Below are 24,303 nucleotides of genomic sequence, written 5' to 3'. Positions count from 1 at the left end.
TGATAGGTGTATACCTCTTTTGTGCCACTTAGAAAACATTCTCCATGGGGAAATGACTTAAAATGTCATTAAGACACATGAATGTTTTTTTTTTTAAACGTTTGCAAATTTTTTGGGTCACTTTCAACATGGCTATGTGTCTGCAACAGTCAAAATCTAAATTTGCAATGTACAGGTGGGAGCATATTTACAAGGAATGTGCTTCATGGGGAAACGTTTGCAATTTTTTTGGGTCACTTTCAACATGGCTATGTGTCTGAAACAGTGAAAATCTAAATTTGCAATGCACAGGTGGGAGCATATTTACAAGGAATGTGCTTCATGGGGAAAGGTCTTATAATGTAATATGGGAAAAATGACATTAGAGATACTGAAATGCTTTATAGAGAAGCATACACCATTATGTAATTGTCATAATTTTGCAAACCATTACTTTTCCCCAAAAACGATTTTCAAATTATATTTTGAAAACACTGCACATGTGGAAATTACTTAAAATGTCATGTACATATGGTGGTTCATCTGTAACAAGATAAGAAGCTTAGGGATACATTTATGATGACTGGTGCAATAAAGTGGACATTACTTACTTCATTGGTAGGCCTTTACATGTATTATCTCCTCTGTATTCTTCATCAAGCGTAACTTTGATCTGCAACCCTGAGTAGGCCTCACCTTAAACAAAGCTCTGCATAGGCCACACCTTATCGTCATCCTGAATTAATCATTTAAAATGCTAGGGACAGATTTATGATAGGTGTATGCATCTTTTGCGCCACTGTGCGTCACTTTTGTGACGCAGTGGCGGTGCAAAAGATTTGCTATGAGGCGAGAAAATTACAAATTGATGCATTTAGGCAGATGTGTCATGGTGTAAAAAAAACGTGCCACATGAAACCGATGCAGCAGTGGATGTGCCAGTCATTTTGCGCCGCTGTTCCGCCACCCATGGTGTGCTGTATTTACAATGCGGCGCAGCATGGGGCAAAAATGGCACAGATGCGTGACGTATCTGTGCTGTAAAGGTGGCGCATTGCTGGAGTTGTATCGTAAGTGCGATGCAGCTCCAGCAAGGCTCAGGGGTGCCCCATCTATACAATGCTGCGTCAAGACCTATGCAAGCTTCAAGCAGGCGCAGGGTTTTGAAGCAGCTTTCTCCTATCTGATTGTAAATGCGGCACACCATGGGTGGTAAAACAGTGGTGCACATTAACTGGTGCATGCCTGGGGATCTGCCATTTAATATAAATCTGCACTTTAACATTTGAGTATGTGCAGGGGACACAGAGTCGTTGAGGCTTATCCAAGGTTAAGAACAGATGAGTCCTGTTCAGTGAAAAATTAGACATAGGCTTCACCTGCTCAGCATCGCTGGACATGGTTAAATAATAGCTGCAAAATGTTACTCTTGTTAAATAATTTTACTATTATAATCTGTGAGATTTGTCTCTTACTCTGCAACATCTCATTGTTGTTATCTTTCTTTAAAGATAAAGACAACCTCAACATGAGCGACAATCTGCAATCAGTTGATTTTGACCTCATCATTGAACTTGTAATTGAAACATCAGTGGATGTTGATCCATTGGATGATTTAAATCCTGAGGATGAAGAAGAGCGTGATGAGGATGCAGATTTGTCTGAATTATATGATATCGGATGGGAAGCTGACTTGCTTCAGCCTTTGGAATTATAAACATTTATTTTTAAAATTTATAATCAATAAAAAGTAAAAAGGTAAACCGTTTAATTTAAAAATAAAAACACCTTCAAAAACAGGTTATGTGTAGTGTTTTCAATAAAATATTAAAATATGCTCATAAAATTAGATCAGATTCACATATAAAATAGCATAGGTAACATAAATATAAATGTCATTTCTTTTCTGGTATTTCTGTATTGTAAAAATGGCAATGACTAAAAAATCTTCAAAATAAAATGTCAAGTAGTGTGTTATATTTTTGATCACTATTAATGATTTACTGTTTGATAATAATGTTTAATGACATTTTTTATTATCTTTTTCCTCAGATTCAACTGCAGATCATTTCAAGATGCCTACAAAAATAAGAGAGATGAAGGCTGCAAAACGTCAAAGACAGCAGGAGAAAAAAAAAATGCAGCAGTCCTCTAACAAAAAGATTTCTCAAGCCATGAAGAAAGCACCGGGTAAGAGCTCTAAATATTTCATAAGAAATATTTGTAATAAAAAAAATATTAGTACAGAAAATGTTTCAATCCATAAAATGACAAGTAAATCAAATGGAAAGAAAAGGACAAATGAAAATGTTACTGCTAGAGCAAGAGATAAATCTGTGCATGATAGTAGAAGGAAACAACAGTTTACGGAGATTCGTAAACGAATGTTCCGTAACAGGATAATTGGCAATTTGTTAAAAAATATTAAGAAAGGTCAACAGAAATTAGTTTTTTATAGGAGAAAAAAAAAAGTTGAGAAAGTTATTGATCAGGCTTTTGAAATTAAACGTAAGTTATTTATTTTGATAATCAATAGAATTAGGAAGCTAAACAAGGCAATTTTTGATTTCAAAAGAAATAGTAGATGGAAGAGAATAGTTAATCGTAGTAATTTTTGTGAAGTTTTTTCTGGAGAATGGATACATAGTTCAAGCTGTGAGGCATTTTTTAATGAAGAGAGTTATTTCCAGGATAATGATTTGGTGCATGCAGTTGACATCAGTGGTCGTGCTTATGAAGTGAAAGATGGTTGTCCAGTTGAAAAAGAAAAACTTGTGACAACAGAGGCAGAAGAGTTGTTAGGTAATGAGGTTTTAGGAAGACGTGCTAAGGGTCCTGTGTACACCTGGAAGTGTAGTAGTATTTGCAGTGTGCGACAGGATTCCATCAATTTGCTTTGTGATTTTGTACGGACATTTAACAAGAAAAGTTTGAAGCAGAAAATAAGGTTGTTGCAAGAATTAGATCCTTGCAGAGTGAGAGAAGTGACAGGTTTGCATGGTCATTCACTGGCTTGTCTTTCCAGGAGAGTATGCCAGAGTGTTTTTCATCATTTCAGGATGCTAGCAGTGCATCATAACAAAGTGAGGAAGTTAGTTAGACTGTTGTATTATGCTAAGAGTCCAGCAATTATGCTGAAACAATTATGCGCTGCTCTTTTGCATGGTTCTGAAATAGATGTGAAGAATATATGTGAAGAAATTGAGTTTTGTTACTTTGGAAGTAAAGAGGAGAATGTTGAAATTGAGCAAGAAGTAGAGGGTCATTTGGAAGATACTGTACATGTTTCCAGTACAGATAATTTCCAGAGGGAAATTGCGACGTTTGAGGTGAAATCAAGTGAGAGGCCTAATTTCACTTGTGTGTGTTGTCGACGCACTTATTATAAGAATCAGACTAAGTTAGTGGATTTATATGCAAAAAGTGAAAGGGAAAATAATAGTGAATGGAAGGATTTTGCAACATACTTGATGGTAGAAAATTGTTTTGATTTGGGATTGGATCAACGTGTGTGTACTTATTGTTGTAACAAATTAAAACAAAACCAGATGCCTGCTAGAGCAGTTCATAATAATCTGGAATTGGTTGAGATTCCTTCTGAATTGAAGGACTTAAATACTTATGAATCTATTTTGATTCAAAGTATCCATCCCTTTCAGGCTATTGTAAGAATGGAGCCAAAGACAGGGAAATTGCCTCCATCAGATTTACAGAGAGGATTAAAGGGAAGAGTTGTTTATTTGCCTCTAGATTTCAAGAAAAACATTAACACAATTGGAGTAGAAAAAGTGGAAGAGGAACCTCTGGTTATCTTAGTTAATGGGGTTCCGACAAAGAATAAGAAAATATGGCAAGATTTAGTAGATGTTAGGAAAGTTAAAAAGGCAACATTGTATTTGAAAAAAAATAATAAATACTATAAGAATGTATATGTTGCAGAAGAGGAAGTAAGTGAGGAAGAGGATAGCGATTTGTGTGCTGGTCAAATTGAGAAAGTAGAACCCTCTACTAGTGAGGAAATATATGAACATTATAGTGTTCATCCTTTGCATTCAAAGGAAGTCATGGGGAATGCTATTGAGTTGTTTCAAATGAAACAAGCCAAAGGGAGTCCCATTAGTGTTTGGGAGGAAAGTTTGGAAGCTCGGTGTTTCCCACAGCTTTTTCCAACAGGTCAGGGAGGAAGATATGATGAGCGACCTCATCAAATTCCTGCTTCTGAATACCGGACTTTGCGATTGTATGCAGGAGATGCTAGGTTTCGACAATGCATTCCTTATTTGTTTCATCTCCTGTTTGAAAGCGATCTGTCTGGACTGTCATATGCAGTGAACCACATCTTGAAAAGTGGTATACACATGCAAAACATCTCGGCAAGTGATTTTATGGATAAAGTGAATGTCCAAGATAGTATTTTGGATTCTCACCTGATTAATCTCATGGCGTGTCAGCGTGGTACTAATGAGTACTGGTACCGTCGTCATGGTGATTTAAAATGTATGCTGAGGAACTTAGGTACTCCCACATGGTTCCTCACTCTGAGCTGTGCCGAGTATGGCTGGGAAGACTTACTTGAATTTCTACGAGAGGCAAATGCTAACGTAGAAAACATCGAATTCAAGACACCCGGAGAACTGTGCTCTTTGGATCCAGTCAATGTATGTAGGTACTTCAATCATAGATTTGAAGCTATGATGTCTTTCATCATGAATAAGAAGAATCCACCTCTTGGAGAGGTGTTGGATTTCTTCTGGAGAAAGGAGTACCAAGCAAGAGGTGCTCCTCATATACATATGTTGCTGTGGATCAAGGATGCACCTAAATTTGGAACGGATCCAGATGACTCAGTGATGAGTTTCATCCAACAGTATTCTACGTGTGCTGTTCCAAACGCAAAGGAGAAGAAAAGCCTAAGAGAAAAAGTTCTGCGTTTCCAAAGCCATCGATGTGGAAAGTACTGCCGTCGTAAATTCCGAAACAAGGACAAGTTCTACACTAAATGTCGTTTCGGCTTTCCACGACCGGTGATTTCTAAAGGAAGAGTAAACAGTTTGATGTCTTCGCTGCGACACAATGTCATGAAGAAATCACCTAAAAACACTTACAATTTGAAGAGGAACGAAGAGTCCAAGTACATCAACGACTACAACCCGGTGATTTTGTCCATGTGGAATGCTAACATGGATATACAGTTTGTGGCTGATAACTGTATGGCTGTGGCTCGGTATGTGACGTCTTACATCACCAAAAAAGAGAAGACAGAATTGAAGGATATGTGGGAGGACATTTCCCATGAAAAGAGCCTCAGCAAGAAGTTGTACAGTTTCAGTCTGAAGATGTTGTCGCATCGAGAAATCGGAGCGTACGAATGTTCTGACCGGTTGTCTTCAGCAAGTCTCTATGCCAAGTCCAGGAGTATCGTTTGGGCGAGTCTTGGTCTTGCTGCAACGCGTAATCGAGTTCTCAAACCTGTGCGGGAAATTGAGTATTTGGCGGAAAAGGAGCCAAACAGTACCGACATTTTGAAGACAAACATGTTGGATACATATTATCCAAATCGAAGCAGTCACCTAGAGAATGTTTGTCTGTATGAGGTTCTGCAAAATTACATGTTCAAGAGGAACATCAAAGAAGATACTGAGAAAGGAGTGTATGCTGTAATAGGAAGTGAGGGATGTCTGGTGAAGCAAAGAAAATGCCACTTGATAAACCATCGAAAATTGAGTGGCGAATCTCCTGAAAAAAAGGAGTTTTTCTATTTAGCACTTTTGCAACTTTTCAAGCCTTGGCGTGCAGAAGAGGAACTGCTTGGAGATTTCCTCTGTTATGAAGACTCTTTCAATGCCGCCAAGGAGACCATAGAATGTCCTGCTTTTCCCAAATATGTAGAAATGTTGAATGCGGAAATTGAGCAGGAAGCAACGATTGCAGCCGAGATTGCCAGAGACAGTTCTCAGGACAGTCAGAGTTCTGCTTCATTGAGTCAGGATCCACTAGGAGGACCTCTTATTGAAAATGAAGCTGCCACTGCTATGAATGAGGTGGAAAGAGCCATGGCACATGCTCAAGAGGATGCGGTTAACTTAGAAGAGTTGGAAAGGCAACTCAACGTTGAGCAGAGGAAAATATATGACGAAGTTACCATGCAAATTGATCATGGATTAAGTCATGATAAGAAAGAGTGCTCATGTACGTCGTTGAAGCCTGTCCGACTGTACGTGAGTGGAGAAGCGGGAACTGGAAAAAGTTTCCTCATTAAAGCAATTTCATGCTATTTGCAGGAAAGGACAGAGTCATCGCTGTCTTGTGTTGTCACTGCTCCAACTGGACTGGCAGCACATAATATTAAAGGGATTACTTTACATCGTTTACTGATGCTGCCAGTGGAGCATGACAACAAATTAGAATATCACAAGCTATCTGGAGATGCTTGTTTTGAAGTTTCAAGAATCTTGAGGAAAATGAAACTTCTTATCATTGACGAAGTAAGCATGGTTTCCAATGTCATGCTTGCCTTTGTGCATTTGAGGATGCAAGAAGTTCTCAAAACAGAGTATGATGTGTTATTTGGTGGCAAACACATCATTGTTTTCGGAGATCTTCTGCAGCTGACACCAGTGAAAGGGCAACCTGTGTTCAAAATGCTCACGCATGAAGATACCAGGAAGTGCCTAGGCAGCATTGGCAACGTCAATATATGGTTAAACTTCAATTATGCTGAACTGCATGAAAATATGCGTCAGGCAAAGGATGAAGTTTACAAGACTATTCTACAAGATGTTAGAATTGGAAAAGTGACCGAGCATGGGAAAGAAGCTTTACATGCACGATTACTGTCAAATTTATATCCAGAACAAGATGTTGTGCCTGAGAATATTTTTCAGAAAATTACTGATAAGAAATCTGGAATATGTTTGATGCCAACTCTTGCAGAATGTGCCAAATTTAACAACAAAATGTTGCATTTAGAAAAGCAAGAGATTGTGAAAGTGGAAGCTATTGATAGAGTAGAGCATATGGGATCAACAATTATTTTGTCTGAGAATCTGAAATCAAAATTGGATTCATTAGAGAAGACTATATCTAAAACTGCAGGTTTTGAAAAGACTCTGAATGTGTGCTTGAACTGCCGTATAATTTTAAGAAGGAATTTACATGTTGAAAGAGGTCTGGTAAATGGATCAATGGGTAATGTTGTTGATTTTGTGAAATACAGAAATAGAGATGGAATTGAATTTTTAAAAATTAAATTTGATGGCATTGAGGAAGTACAGCTAATTGCTCGTTGTTCTGCTAGATTTTTGCTTGTAAAAGACTTATATGTTCGCCGTAAGCAGTTCCCTGTTTGCTTGGCATATGCGGTGACAATTCATAAATCGCAAGGTTTAAGTGTAGACACTGCATTGGTGAATATTGGCAGTTCTGTGTTCAAGGAGGGTATGGCATATGTGGCATTGTCACGAGTTAGAACTTTATCGGGATTGTACTTGATTGAGTGTGATGTCAGAAACATTTGTGCAGATCTAGATTGTGTTAAGGAATACAATAGGTTAAGAAGAGAGTATGCGCCACATTTGCCTCAGTTTCCTTTGTTTGAGAAACGTCTGGTAGGCCGGAAACGAAGAAATGAGAACAATACTGGGGAGGTTGTAGCAAAAAGACAAAAAGTGAATGAACCTAAAATTACAAGCAGAAACAAAGAGGATTCTGTTGAAGATGTTGTTGGTTTTCAGTTTGAAAACAGTTCTGGTGTCAACTGCTATGCTAATGTAGTAATGAATGTTTTGTTTTCTCTAAAAAATGTAAAAGAAGAGATTGTGGTCAATTCTGATCAAAGATTTTGCAGTTTGTTGAATTCTGTGTTAGAGAAATGTAGCACAGATAGAACAAAAATAGAAAGTGTGTCTGAAATTCGAAACCTGTTAGACAGATGTTCAGGGCAAACACAATTCTCTCAAAATATTCAGCAAGATTGTCAGGAGTTTTTAATGTATATGCTTGATGTATTACATGCTGAAGGTGTAGATGTAGATCAGCTGTTTGGGCTTTCTTATCAATGGCAGCATGACTGCGAGAACTGTATGGTATCAAGTACTACTAGTGTAGACTCAGAAAGATTTATATATTTAACTTTGCCAGACAGTAAATCAGTCTCCTTTAATAAGCTAGTAAAAGCTGCTAATCACAGCATGGAGTGTAGCCAATGTAAATCTGAAATGATGTCCACATTATTTATACGAACATATGGCCAGTACGTCATTTTAATGTTCCAACGATGTAGGCCTGATGGAACAAAATTGACAACTTTAATAAAAAAATTTGTAGCTTCGCAGTTGTCAATATCAGGAAGGACTTTTGTAACTACAGCAATTATATATCATGACGGCCCTTCAATATCATCAGGACATTACACAGCTTATTTAAAGTCTAGAAATGGCTGGTCATTCTGCAATGATTCTGTTTTAATTTTCAAAAAAAAATTGCCGTATGACCTTAAAAACTCTTACCTGGTGTTTTTAAAACCAAAATTTTAGGAAAATAATCTCGGGATATGATCTGTGGAATTTCAAGAAGTTCTAATGGCTCCTACACAATTTGGCCTTGAGGATAAGTGTAGTTCAGAGACATAACTTCTAATCAAAGGATTGGACATCATGGAGATGTATGTGCACTTTAAATGAGTTCAGAAAAACTGTTTCTTTTCATAAGCTAATTGAAGCAGCCAATCAAAACATGGAGTAGAGGGAATGTAAGTCTGCAATGCTGTCTACTGTTTTACATTGCTTTGTGATTAAAAGTGATGTAGAGAATTAAATAATTGTAGTACTCATAGAGGTAGTGTAAGTCTGCTTCATATTAAGCAGTATCAGTGTCATAGGAAATGTAGAACATGACTGACCAAGAAGGGGAAGATATTACTATTCCAGGATTGTGAAAATGATCTTCAACATTTTAATTCTGAAAGTTGCGGAAATGCCAAATGATGGGATTGGCTTACAAGAAATCCAAGAGTTATAAATATCTCTGACTAGATTTGGCCTTGTGGAAAATAGTGGTAGAGAGCAAGAAGTCATTTATTGCATGTAACGTGTTTTTAAAAACGATGGAGGTTTTCTTTCAGAAAGTGGCGGGCTGAAAGTAATAACAGCACAAAAGAGTGTAAGCTGTTCATAGGACATCCTTGGACGTCATGGAAAGTAAGTTAACTTTAAGGAGTTCTGAATTTTATTTTCTGATGTTGTATGGGTTTTTTAAACACAATCATTTTGATTGTGTTTTTTTTTCCCCGCTGTTACATGATGAATACCTTCAAGTCACTGTTTTTAGTGAATTTTGATACATTCTGAGAACAGCAAAAATAAACCATTTAACATGTATAATTAATTCTGTACTGTTTGCATTTATGATGTATATGTAGAACTGTGTAGGAGGCATGGAGAAGGTGAGTTTTCTGTAAGTGTTAAATTTATTGTATGCAGTGCTGCACTTCTACGTATTCTTTCATATGCTGGACTACATCTGCACAATGAGATACCTAAGCAAAGGAAACACAAGTGATGTGATTGTGAAATGAGCAAAATAAATTGCACATATTTCAATTACATCACTTGAGTTTCCTATCATTACGAATCACATTGTGCAGATCAAGTTTAGGTCTGTCCAGGGAAACATAGGAGGTTTCTACTTTGTTGAAGAGTGCAGTGGACATGACTCACTTCATTAGTAGACTTTCACAGATATTATCTCCTCTGTACACTTCAACAAGTGTAAATCTCATCTTGAACTCTGAGTAGGCCTTACCTCAAACAAATCTCTGGATAGGAGACATGTTATTGGCATACTGAAGCGACACTTTTCTGAAACAAGAGCAATGCAAAAGATGCACCATGTTTTAAGATAGGCCTCACTTCATCTGCATCAAGATACTGTTAGTTTAAAATGTATATCTTTAGCATTGTGTAGAGGACCTGGAGAAGCAGAAGCTTCTGTCAGTGTCAAAGTTGTTGAAAAACTATTTGTCCTTCAATATTTTCCCTTGTCTTTTGTAATTTTTTAAATACATATTTTAATTTTTTTTCAAATGTTGGTTCTCTCTTTCACAGATTGAAAGTATAGAAATAAAATGTGATTAATTTAACGGCAATTACAAGGTAAATAGTTGTACTCTTTTCGTTACATTTCTATCACATTCACCTACTATTAGATCCACTGCTTCACTTCTTTAATCCTCAGTTTCCTGCCTTTGCTACTTTCCTCATTCCTTTCTCTATTACCTATTTACTCAACTCCTTCCACTCTTTTTCTCAGTCCCTCTGTTCTCATAGTTCCTCAGTCTTGTTCACTCACTCCATCTCTATTACTCTTAGTGTCTGTGAATTACTTTCCCAACTTTTTTTTTTTTGGGACCGCTTCCTGGGAAGTTGCCCGGTTCGCAAACCAGCAGCGTTATGGCAGTCCACCATTTTGTGTTTCGTTCGAATCAAGATACAAGATGGAGGGCAAATAATGTTCAGAATAGGTAGAAGGGGGCACGGTAGATGTATCTTGACCCCCTTGGTTTTCTGAGGGTGGCTTTGGAGGACCATAGTTCTTCACTCTTGTTCACTCTCTCTGTTTCTATTAATGTCACTGTTTATGACTGATCAAAAAAATGTTTTTTAAAAAAGAACAGTAACTATAAGGGAAGGAAATAGACAGTTATGTTAAAAGAAAGACAGCTATAGGGAGTAAACTAACGATACTGTTACCTACAATCCACTGCTGTTGATGTTACTGACCATGTCATGAATGATGTAATATGTGAAATCATCAACAGTGGATTGTAGGTAACAGTATCCTTAGTTTACTCCCTAGAGCTGTCTTTCTTTTAACATAACTGTGTATTTCCTTCTCTTATAGTTACTGTTCTTTTTTAAAAAATATTTTTTTGGTTAGCTTCCGGTACGCGTACCGGGTAGCGCTCCGGGAGCGAACTAAGAGAAATACAGGTTGGCAGAGTTCCAAATATTCTACCAATTTTTTTATAATGGGGAGTTAGTTCTGAAAAGAACTTTTTTTTTATGTTTTTGTTGTTTTATATTTTTTTTAGTATTTTTTGAACATTTTTTTACTTTTTTTGTATTTTCTGAACGTTTTTAAAAATTTTTTGGTTTTTTTGGGGGGGGGGGAAACAAAAACGATCCATTATAAAGGGCTCAACAGGAGCAAAAAAAATAAAAGAATTTATTTTTTGGTGCGTTTTGTGCAAACATTAATATGATTTTGAATTGCTCGCAAAATCAAAGTGATGCTACTTTCTCTGTAGCAGATGAAAGCGCCACATTCCACGCACACTTGTTTTACGTGCCCAAACAACATTTGGATGTTTGCAATCACCTCCCTCGCCTCTGGTCCCGACACCTCTGGAACCACCGATCTTCTTGCCATTTGGAGGGGATTTTGTTGTTGGTCACGTAGCTGGGCAGCACTATAGTTATTTGGGTGCCACCTACTCATATGCCGATGCATAGTATGATTCCCATAACTATATTTTTTATCAGTGCCCCTTGACAATCTGTCACCGCATATGCGGCAAAACACGTAACGAGCATTCACTTTCTTTTGCCCCTCAGGAATTCTGTAGAATTGCCAGATATAATTCTCCTGTCGATTGTACCTCCTGGGCTCCTCTGGCAAAAACTCATGCTCTTCCTCCTCTTCCTCCTCTTCCTGTTCTTCCTCTTCTTGCAGAATTACTTCTGCAGGTGGTCCTCTCTTTCTTGGATTTGGTGGAGGTGGTGGGCTAGCACCAGCTGAAGCTACTAATGAAGCCATCACAAAGTCTCAATAAAGGGTCTTTCTCTCACCAAGATGAAAGTCAGAGTGATGAAAGAAGGAGGGGTTTTCATCATTTGGGAAAAACAAAAGTTCTAAACCAATGAAAAGTGTCCATTTTAGATCACATGACCTTGTATTACATCATTAGGAAACCAAAAGTGAAATGAACCAATGAAAAGTGTTATTATCGAGTCACATGACCTGCTATGTTTACATTACGCGGTCGGCGCCGCGCCGCGGATCGCTTCCGGTTCGCGTACCGCTGCGCTTCCGGGTACGCGAACGTAGCACGTAATATGACGTATTACGCGAGAACGCGAAACGTCATGCTGACGCGAAGCGTCGCGATGTTGTTTTGTAACGCGAGAGGTGCGCTAAAGGAACGTTTACCAGTTCGCGTACCGGGTCGCGCCTCCGGATTGAGCTAACGGGAAGCTAACCGGTACGCGTACTGGGAGCGAAACAAAAAAAAATAAAAAAAAAATTGTATAAAAAACATGTAAAAAATATTTTTCTTTTTAAAGAATAATACATTGTAAAGGTTTTGATATTAGCTATTAAAAAACCAATGAAATTCACTGAAAAAACCATAGGTTATAGACCATATATAGTTAGGAATTAGCATTTACAAAACCTTAAAAATTCACTGAAAAAACCATAGGTTATAGACCATATATAGTTAGGGATTAGCATTTAAAAAACCTTATTTTACTCACACAAAACCATTGAAATTCCATATATAGTTAGTTGTACTAACTATATATCACGCACCCGCAATCCACTGCTGATGATGTCACATATTACATCATTCATGACATGGTCAGTGACATCACTGATGACATCACTGATGACCTCTCAAATGACATCACTGATGACATCACTGATGACATCTCAAATGACATCACTGATGACATCACTGATGACATCTCAAATGACATCACTGATGACATCACTGTTGTGATAATACGATGAACCTCTTCAGACTCTAATATAACCTTAGATACACTCAGTGTAAACACAGACTCACAGATTGTCACTCATCCATGAAGTTACACACACACCTAGACAGTCATGCAAACAATCAATCACACCTCCATTTCCTTAACTATACAGTTAAACACACCTTACTTACTTATTCAAACAAATACTAAAACATATTTACTCACTTATACAATCCTGGATACAAGTTCATAATGATCCATACAGCCACTCACACATTCACTGGCTCTTATGCACAGTTATTTATATATGTCAACTCTCACATGTACTGTATTTTACATATGTACTTAATTTGACATGTAGCACTGAGATATCTATTCACTCACCAATACAGTCATGCACACAGTCAACTGCCCATACAGCTGTTTCCAACATGCACTTTTGAACCCATACATCTATGCACAGAGTCATACACTTCCCAGCCACTCACACACACACTCAGTCTCCTATACAAATGCTTGGGCAACCAATCAATAACCTATATAGTTACTCATATAGCTACTGATCAACACATGCAGCAGTTTACAGAACAACAGACATAATGATGCACAAATTAAGACAGTTTAGTCACTAACCCATGCACTCAGTGAGACACATTTAATCACTCACTCATACATTCAGTCATGCACCTACTAAATCCTTCGTCCAGACAGTTATACATCTACTCATTCTTCAATATCTAAAACATATTTAAACTTTACAGAAACAAAAAATCACTGGATGTTGTTATCAGTCATGTCATCAGTGATGTCATTTGAGATGTCATCAGTGATGTCATCAGTGATGTCATCAGTGATGTCACTGACCATGTCATGAATGATGTAATATGTGACATCATCAGCAGTGGATTGCGGGTGCGTGATATATAGTTAGTACAACTAACTATATATGGAATTTCAATGGTTTTGTGTGAGTAAAATAAGGTTTTTTAAATGCTAATCCCTAACTATATATGGTCTATAACCTATGGTTTTTTCAGTGAATATATATATATATATATATATATATATATATGTATATGTGTGTGTGTAAATATATATAATCGAAAAATTTCGCGGAAGTCGCGTGTTGAACACGTACATGACGTCATGCGGAAACGCACGTGCGATATGGCATGATATGTATATGTTTCGTATGCGCTTCAAGTCACGTACGGGTTGCATAACAATCGCGCATGAAAATATGTACCCATCGCACACCCTACGCGCATCCTACAGAACAATTGTAAAATGGCAGCTACGTTCTGCGCAGCAATCGAGAGGTGCACTTTGGGTGCGGGACTGCTCAAAACATTGTAAAAAAAAAAATAGAAAACAGAAAACATAAAAATATTTTTAAAAAAAATATTACATTTAAAAAAAAAATATATATATATATATAGTGTTTGCTGCAAATAATAAACTCGCTGTTTATTTGTCACCACCGGAGTGCTGTTTCCTTTCCCGACGTGGAGGGTTTTTGAGCGTGATATATACTAAAAATGTGTAATGTAATCTTAAAAAAGAAGATATCTAACAATGAAATTATTTAAAATAAATTTGTAAATCCGTATCAAAGAAATAAATATAACAATAGATCAAAACATTTTTTATTGAATAAATCTTTCAAAGTCACTGAAAAAAACCTTGGGTTTCAAACCGGTTATAGTTGGGAATTATCATTTAAGCTAATTATCAATTATGAATTATCAATTCAGCTAACTAGAACACCCCTAAACCCTATGGTTTTTTCAGTGAATTTCAATGGTTTTTTAAATAATTCCCAACTATAACCTAATTGAAACCTATGGTTTTTTCAGTGGAAAAAAAATAATATATATATATTATCCCTTTGTAACATTTTGGGCCTCAATTTTATGGGTCCAATATATTTTGTAGCTGATATCCCAGTGAATACCTAGGGGCCTATCGGTGCAATTATGTGTAGTAGGCGTAGCATCTGAACCCATGGCAGGCTATTATTGGGAGCTTGTCAATGGCTAGAGAACACAAAGACTTAAAACTGATCTTCACTATAGATTGAAATCTGATTTCACTAGCGACAGTTAGGACTCTGTCACTGGGTTCCATATTACAACATCCAGCCGCTACTTTTGCAGAACAAGACTTTACACTGACAGGACAGGGGCGGTTAAAAGCTTGTAAAACCTTTCCAGTGGCAGGAAGGGAACCAAAAACTGGCATTTTAATGCAGGTTATCTGCTTAAATTTTATCCTATTTTCCTGCCTTATAAAACAAACTGCCTAGTGATACAGAGGGTGATTAGTCCCCCACTTTGCTGCAAATCTGTATATTTACAGCCTGTTGGAGACATTGCTACTCATATGACTTCGTCTAAGCTGTTTGTTTGTACGAGTAAGTCTTTATTGGTATAATATGCATAGACATTGGACAGTTGGAACAATTATATCAAGCACAATAATACAGATATTTCGCTAGTACACTTTAGTCATGAGCTGATGCCAAACCGTATTGACAACAAGAATTCCATAAAGTATATTTCCAATGTTGATCCAAAACGCATCGTCGTCGCATCAAGGGCGCCATCTTCTCGCATCGCACCCGGAGTATTGCATCACATCGAGGCACCATCTTGCGCATCGCAACCAGGCCACAGGACTAGAATCTACGCATCACCTCTGCACTGGTAAGTATCACGGCACATTCCCCAACTCTGTGCAAGCATTGAGGCCCGACGCATCCTCTCCCCCGGATCATGGAACCGAAGCATCTCTCACTCTGCTGACCTTTTGTTTGTTTTGCGTGACGCATCCAGGTACTTTGTTGAGAACTGTGTCGCATTTATCATCAACTTGAACTAAGCAACTTTTATCATCTTTAAGTCAACTTTAAGTATAGTATTGTGGATTTTTGTCGTTTGTGGTCTTGTGTTAAGTGTATATAAAGAATGCTTATTTTTATAAAACCTGTGTGGTGTCAATCTGTAGTGATTTCACTGTATCACTGAGTATATTCACAAATGCTTAACACACTGCCTCTGAGATAAGCCTGCCTGCTCGTGCCAAGCTACCAAGGGGAAGAGCAGGGGTCATCTAGGAGTGTAATCCCCTTGTCCTGACTTAGAAGCAAGGGTCCCTATTTGGTCAAATGTGTACACCATTGCCAACTAGAGACCCCCAGTTCTAACAGGGAGGAAGAAGGAGCTGTGATCAATTCAACTTCATTGTTGTATTACAAAAATATCAAAAGAGGAATGGATCACTTGTACCCGAGTAAACAGGGTTCAATGTACTTGCCGTCTTTCTATAAAAACCCTCATTCATGTACACCGGCCATGAGGCGGTATATCTTGGTTCTCCGCCTTGTTAAAAACGTGACAGCATCATCATTGGGTTTCTTTTCTCGTATGCTTTCCTCCACCAGAAGGAAAAACCACTGGATATTACAGTAGTGCTCAGTGATGAAAACGAGGAAGTGCTCAAGTGAGATGAGTTAAAAAAGGAAAACCTCGCATTACCTGAACTGTACCTTTATTCAGTTCGGAATGGAGGCAAGTAAAAACAGTGTTTTTTTTTTTTTCTTTTTTTTTTTTTAATCCTCATCTTGCGATTTCTGTTATGTTTATGGAGTATCAGGTGTCTGCCTCATTGCTTTTTTCCAACACTGCCCCTTGTTCTCTCTTGATTGGGGAGTTTTGACCATTCGTTGTTTGAGGAGTTTCCTTTACTCGTCACATATCAATACCTCTCTGGCTTGGATCGAGGGGAACTAGCCAGCTTGGCTACTCGGCAAGTACCTTACTTGTCCACCAGAAGATAAATCGCCTTAATCATAGGACTTAAGTTTATTCTTATTCTTATTTGAGGTTTAAGAAAGATTCGAAAACATCCCAAAACTTAAATCTTTTGCTTGCACTTCCTAGCTTATCAAGTTTGTTGATTCTTATTGACGAGTTTAGCCATTCTGCATGGGTTGGGCAAGAGGCTCCTATCCATTTAATACATATTTCTCTCCTTGCGAGAGCTATTAATACAAAGAGGAGATTTTCCTGCTCTTTAGTGAGATCCCCTTCATTACCTGAGTCCAAAATCCCAAAAAGAATAAGAGTTGTACTTACAGTAAGTTGTTTGAACAGGATAGTGCTCAGGGTCTTACCGACTTGATCCCAAAATTCCTCCAGATGGGGACAACTTTTAAACATATGGATGTTGTCTGACTTTTCTTCCCCACATTTAGGGCATTTCCTAATTCCAGCATTTTTGAATTTGGACAGTTTTTTAGGAGTCCAATATGCCCGATGGATTGTATACAGATGATTCCTCTTCAAAGCCGCGGATTTCAAGGTTGACCAGCATTTAGCTACAGATTTTTCCCATATTAGATCTAAATCTGTTATTTCAATATCTTTCCATATTTGGGTTTCCATGTTAACACTAACATCGTTGGCCGTTATCAGCGCCCAATACCACTTAGCCACTTCTTTTGGTAGTCGCGTTGTTGTGATCATGTCATCTTCCAATCTTTCATTACCATGTATACTGGGTAGAGTTCTGGACCAACTTGACATTTGATAATATTTGAATTTAGATAATGTGTTGTTCGACATTTCTTGAAGTTCTAACCAAGTTTTTAAATTTGGACCATCTAGTATTTGTCCCCAGTATTTGATGTCGACTCTTTTCAATGCTAGTGCAAGAGTGTCTTTTAGGCATTCTGGAGTTCCGGGGGATTCCCAAATAGGAGCCCACTTACTGTAGTAAGATATGTGTAGAATGCCTCTAATTTGTGTCCACATCTTTGCTGCATCTCTCAGTATCTTAAGCTTTATTTTTTTGAAGTATTTGGGATGTCCATACTTAAACAGCGCGTGATCCTCTGAATTTGTGATTGCTTGTAAATAGGCTGAGTAGTGTTCATGGTTTTTCAGTAGTGGTTTGATATTCTTAAATTGAAAGGCTCTGCAGTATTCCAACAGATCTGGGCTGGCCAACCCGCCATCCCTCTTGCTCCTCCTGATCTTTTTCCATGCAATCCTCGTGCCCTTTGCTGCCCAAATGAAGCTTGTTATATCTCTTTGTGCTCGAGCTAGATCCGCTTTTCCGAACTCCATTGGTATCGTATTAAATAAAAAGGTAAACTTTGGCAAAATGGTCATCTTGATTATATTCGATCTCCCAATCAAGCTCAGTGGTAGAGAGGTCCATGTCTCAAGTAATTTTCTTACGTCCCCGGCAACTTTATTCAAATTCCTGTTTGCAATCTTCTCTATGTCATGATTTATTAAGATTCCTAAATATCTGATTTCATTTTTTATGAGATTGTTCTGAAAAACCGTATTCCATGTCATAATCTCTGTCTTAGTTTGATTCACCAAATATCCTGAGATTTTCCCAAATGTAGTTAGAGTTTTCTCGATACTTGCTTTAGCTTTTGGGTAATCATCAGTAAAAATCATTAAATCATCCGCATAGAGAGCGATTTTCTTCTCCCAGATGCCATACTTGAAAGGTGTAATTCTGTTGTTGCTTCTTAGCTTGTTTGCCAGAGGTTCAATATATAAATTGAAGAGTAAGGGGGAGAGTGGACAACCCTGTCTTGTTCCTCTGGTTATTTTTATGTTTTCTGTTAAACTACCGTTTATTAGGACCTTTGACCTTGGATCTTTATAAATCTGGTTTACCATACATGTAAAGTGGGGTCCGAAGTTATTCTTGATCATAACTTTCTCAAGAAAGGTCCAATTGACCCGGTCAAAAGCCTTTGCGGCATCAACAGCAAGTATAGTAAGAGGAGTTTTCTCACTTATAGCAATGTCTATTGCAGTTAAGAGCTCTTGTGTTACTTCATGTAAGTGTCTTCCTTTAATGAAATAAATTCCATAAGATTGGAGAGTAAAAACATAAATGAAAAACTGGAATCCTTAGAAAATCAAGCCAGGAAAAACAACATAAGGATTTTAAATGTGCCGGAGAATCAAGAGGGTAAAGATGTAAAAGCATTTGTAGTGGCACTCTTGATGGAACATTTCCCATGGGCGGACAAAGAGGTTTTGAACGAGGATATACAGAGGGTGCACAGAGATCCTTATGGAAAGAGCAAAGAAAGGAAAACCCCCAGGAACATTCTAGTAAACTTCAAAACGTATATGTTGAAGGATAAGATCTTGGGGGAGGCACTGAAAAAAGGAACGTATAGCAAAGATAGTTGGAATTTTAAAATAAGATCTGATATGTCAAAAGCCTCTCAGACCAGACAATGGGAACTGGGAAATCTGATGTCCGAATTGCAACAACTAGGTGCCACAGTACAAATGAAATTTCCACCCTCACTACGCATTATGTGGAGAAATAAAATGAGAAATCTAGGAGAGCCTGAAGAGGTGAAAAACCTGATAGAACGGATCAGAGATCAAGTACAATCAGAGGAACCTCTGAGTTAAAATGCTAAAATGTTCACATCAAAAAAAAAAAATGTTAAAAAAATCTCTAAGGAGAAACAGACACAATCCAACCCAATTCAACTCATACGTAAGGACAAGTGTAAAATAATATGTAGGAGCTATAATCCAACTAAAATTTTTTCATCTTTTAAATGTATATAGATAAGAATCACGGGGGTGGGGACGGGAAGCCAAAAGGGTTACGAAGATAACCGAAGGAGAAGAAGATGGAGGCTTCCCCGGGGAGGGTAACTGTAAAGCACAAATCAGAAAATACGAAACTACACGAAAAAGGGTGGGGAGCAAAATAAGGGAAAAAAAAAAAAAATCCTCATCTGCGAAAATTCAGGAAATCAAAACAACAGGGAGTGAAGTATATTAAAAAGAAAATCACAACTACTGAACAAAACAAATGGGGAGTGAAAGTAGAGGTGTAAATATTCTATCCTGGAATGTGAATGGGTTAAGGACAAAAAGCAGGAGGAATAAAATCTTAGAATATATCAGAACTGGGAAAAGTGAGATAATAATACTACAAGAAACTCACTTGTTAAAGGAAGATTGGGACCAAATAATTAAGAACCTGTGGTGGGTAGATACCTTAATTTGCACAACACAACAATGCAATATTAAGGGAATAGCGATAATCTTCAAAAAGTCCCTAAAAGCAACTATAATCAGTTCAGAAGTGGATATCAAAGGAAGATGGGCAATAGTCAATACAAAAATAGGAAATTCTCCCATTACAATTGCAGGATACTACGGTCCTAATTTAGATGATTCTGATCCGCTGCGAAAATTATACTCGCAGCTACTACTAGCCACTTCTCCCATAATATTGGGGGGTGATTTCAACCTAGTAATGGATTTAAAACTAGACAGATCACCTCCAGGTAGACATACCAACCTAAAAAAAATGAGACAATGGATTGGGACTTATAAAAGGGATCTTAATCTGGTGGATATCTGGAGAGATAAAGGAGAAAAATCATACCCATTTACTCTGCACAACAAAAAACTGGGTCACAAATCCAGGATTGACTTCTTTCTGATCAGTAACGAAATATCAAGGAAAGTAAAAGGAGTATCTCACTTACCAGCTCACCTGTCAGATCACTCGGCAGTACAATTAGAACTACAAATTACAGAAAAAATAACTGAAAGGAGATTCACAGTTGAAAGAGCCTTGCTGGAAGATGAACAAGTTATAAAGGAGCTAGAAATAGAAACAAACACCTTCTTCGAATTAAATGTGACAGATACCACAGAACAAATAACGTGGGACACTTATAAAGCAGTCTTAAGGGGTAAACTCTTGAGCTTAGGGGCTCGCAAAAATAAACAAGTAAAGCGAGAGATTTCAGATCTAGAAACAGAGATCAGTACCTTAGATATCGCTATATCCACAGAACATGAAGAGGTAAAGAAACAAGATCTTCTTGACAAAAAACAAAGGCAAAAAGATAAAATTAATCAAATCTTGGAGGAGAGATTACAGAAGAAATGGGATTCCAGCAAACTAGCGAAACATGAGTTTGGCGAAGGCTGCGGAAAATGGCTGGCATGGAAGCTCAAAACAGACCTAGCCAAAAATAAGGTGGAAAGCATCATTCCGGATGATCAAAATAATCCTACCTCCGATGAAAATATCATCAAGCACGAATTCTGGAAATTTTTTAAAGATCTGTATACGGAAGACTCAAATCCCTCAGATCAAAGGATTAACTCCTACCTGGAAGATGCAGCGCTCCTAAAATTGACAGAAAGCGATAGAGAAACACTGGACAAAGAAGTCCTCGAAGAAGAAGTGGCAGATGTGATTAAAGGTTTGAAGAAAGGAAAAGCAGCAGGGCCGGATGCCATTCCAAACGAACTATATATGAAACTGAAAGACTCCATACTTCCTTACATAACAAAACTAATCAACTTAATTTTAATACAACAGAAAACAATACCTGACTCATGGAATGATGCCATAATCTCAATCATTCTGAAACCCGGAAAGAACCCTCTCAAATGTGAATCATACCGTCCAATATCACTATTGAACGCTGATTATAAAATATTCACCAAAATAATGGCAGCTAGACTTGGGAAAGTACTATCAGTAAAAACAGTGTTGTGCGTAGGAAGAAAATTATTTGTCTAACGCACTGAATTGTCCATGTGAACAGTTGACATGTTTCAGCCCCATAAAATTGCCTTCACGGGTCGGGGGGGCCTTCTTCAGGACCTTAAAATTTGGAGGCTGGGAGTTGTCACAGCATGGGTGAGTGCGACATTGGCTCATCTAATTAGATAATGGTCATAAAGTACCTTTGAGCCCTTAATTACGGACTTCCTCGGGGTGCCGGCAGGCGTACTGACCTGCAGGCTTGAATGCGCAGTGCGACTTGTGCTCGCTCTCCTTTTGGTGCCCCGGGTCAATGTAATAGGGAACCATACATTCTAACATTTCGTTGCCATGTGAATAGGGTATACAAAAGTTTTATCTGATCTATGGTTATAACAAACAGTGTACCACTAGCTTGATATTTGGGAAATTTTCAAATTTTTGGTTATTTGTTGAAGAGCAACTTTTAACAATAAGTCTATTCTCTTAGTGTTAGAATCACAATCTGCACAGATAGGGATAAGCTTCCCAAAAACACATGAGGTAGAACACGCATTTGCAAAGCAATAGGTCTCAGATTTATCAGAGTTTAAGCTATTGGCATTGTAAATGACAGTGCCTTTTATTTATGTGTTTTTGTAATTAACACATAAATAAAAAGCATTTTCATTTACAATTCCGATAGGCCAAATTCTAGTAAAGGTGAGACCTATTTCCTTTCTATGACGCGGCCACCAATTTTCCAGGCTGATTGGAAAGTAAAAGCATGCATGGCACATTGAATGTTGCAGGAAAGCATGTCATGCAACCTGTTGACAACGGAGTTTTAATATAAGGAGTGAAATGTGTAAAGTTCCTGCCCAAGGGTCATCATGTGTTTTGTGTCGAGAACAGGGCAGGCCATGTACTTTTGCCTCCCAACATGTGGGTGGAGCCAAAACCCTTCTCCAAAGATGCTCACATAATTGTCTGGTGATAGCTGCGCTGTCAAGCCAGACCTTGCAAAAGAAAAAAACATTATGATCGCAGTTCATTCCCCCTTTCTCTCCCAACCACTTTAAAAGAACTCTCCAAAATGTTGTACTCCCTGACTTTAAATATGAGATTAACTATTATTCAGAATATAGAGAAGGCTGCCTGACATGCAATGATGGAGTCCAAGAGGCAGCCACAAGACTTGCAACAGTCGTTAGCCTCTGGGATCACATTACACCCTCTCTGCACTAACTCCAGCTGGCTCCCTATTATCTGCTTTCTTCATTTCCGATACCTGCGCATCCCAGACAAAGCCCCTGAGATCTGAAAATGGAAGTTAAACTACAAGTCCCAGAATGCCAAGTGTTGTTGGTTTACAAGTCAGGCTACGATTGTTTTACTATTCGCATCTCAACTTGCTTGCCCTTTCCCTCTCAACGTGACGGCGCCCCGAAAGCTATATTGAAAGTAAGGCACCTTTCCGTTTATGTTAAGGGGAGAAAGTATGCATTTTTCAGGATGCGGCAAAACACAGCTGTCCAAGTCGCACCATATGGTTTACATTTTCATGCAGTACAGGATTCTTAGCCAGCAGTACATTGCCTTCTAGGAGATGTAGTGTTTCTATACCTATGAATAAACATGTGCTCACAGTTCCCTGCATGTGCAGGGTTGAGGGATAAAACACCAGAAATGGCTGAAGGGGCCGCATATGTCTGGGGCAGTGCTAGGCCGAACAGTGCAAGAGCATTCTCTCGGGAATGGCAGAATCTTGCATGCGTGCCGTAAACAGATCACGGCTTCATCTTGGGATCTATACAATATCCAGGTGACCCAGTGTTTTCTCGTTACTTCCGCAAACAGATCTGCAGGTCATTTATATCCTCTCATGCCGTATTTGTAGGGAGAAGGGGACGGCGAATAAAGAGCTGAAATACAAACAAGCATGGAACGCTGCCCTTTCCAGTTGTCCGTGTGCCAGAGCGCGGTGTGTGCCAGGAAAGGACACCCCGAAACATAATCCATTGCTGCTTCATAAAGGGCACTGCTGCAGCTGAGATTGATGATGCACTATAAAAAATGCATCGTTATGCTTGAAAGGTAATTATGTGGTTGAAGGAAATAATTAAATCCACGCCCACCACTGTGTGAAATGTATAATTCAAAGAGATGTATGAATGTGTGTATGTGGGAATTGTGTGGTTCAAACCTAGACATGTACTAATTATCTCTAGGCACTACTGTTGGCGCCAGGTTCCATGTGTTTTAGGAAGGCTCTCTCGTCCCCTCCATCCATCTCCTTGACCCTCATCCCTTGAAGAGGGTCTGTTCTGGGACCCCCAGGGGCTCTCCTCACAGCACGCCATGCTGCTGCCAGCCCCATCCTCCCTCAAGATGCCCCCTCCCACTGCACCGGGAACCAGGGGTCCGGGGGTCAGACTCCCAGGTCTCACCTTGCACTCTCAGCTCTGTTTCCTGAAGAACTCCTCCTTTACGAACTTGCTGCGCTGACCTGGCACCACCTGTGGCATGTTTGTATCTAGGAGGGAGGGGGCTCGGAGAGATGGTACAGGCCCGGGTACCCTGCCATGCTGCGCTCTGCCCGAGTCACAGGAAACATATCTAATGTATATAAAAGTATAGCGTCCCATGAGTGGTGTGCACGCGCAGTAAGGGTGGAAAAATCCAGCAATCTCGGAGGGATGGTGGGGGCATTACAGCCGCCATGCTTCTGCTTCCGAGTAACGAGCCGTGTGAATCACGACTTAACCAAGAGACTAGAGGGACAGGTCAGGGAAAAAGAGTGCAAATCCACTCAGCCAATCCGAGGAGAAGACCAGGATTTAAAAATGCAATAGGACTCGTATTTACGTGAGCCCTATTGTATTGTAAACAAAACTCAGATCGTGCAAGAGACAGGAACGGGAGTGGGTGGGGGTGTTGTGGTGGGCAGAGAAGTGACAGACGGCGGGAGGGAGTGGGAGGAAGCAGGGGAACAGAACTGTTTTAAAAGTAAAGG

General features: G+C 38.7%; 1 protein-coding gene across 2 annotated transcripts in view; it reads left to right on the top strand.

Moving 5' to 3' along the window:
- LOC144797855 (transmembrane protein 272-like) overlaps positions 1 to 24,303 on the top strand; it is a 119,531-nt gene that overhangs the window by 62,076 nt on the left and 33,152 nt on the right. The gene's annotated exons all lie outside the window — the stretch shown is intronic.

Source organism: Lissotriton helveticus, chromosome 12, assembly GCF_964261635.1.
Source record: "Lissotriton helveticus chromosome 12, aLisHel1.1, whole genome shotgun sequence".
In the NCBI taxonomy this organism is placed as follows: Eukaryota; Metazoa; Chordata; class Amphibia; order Caudata; family Salamandridae; genus Lissotriton; species Lissotriton helveticus.
The sequence above is the reverse complement of the archived record's forward strand: the minus strand, read 5'-3'. Positions and strand labels throughout refer to the sequence as shown.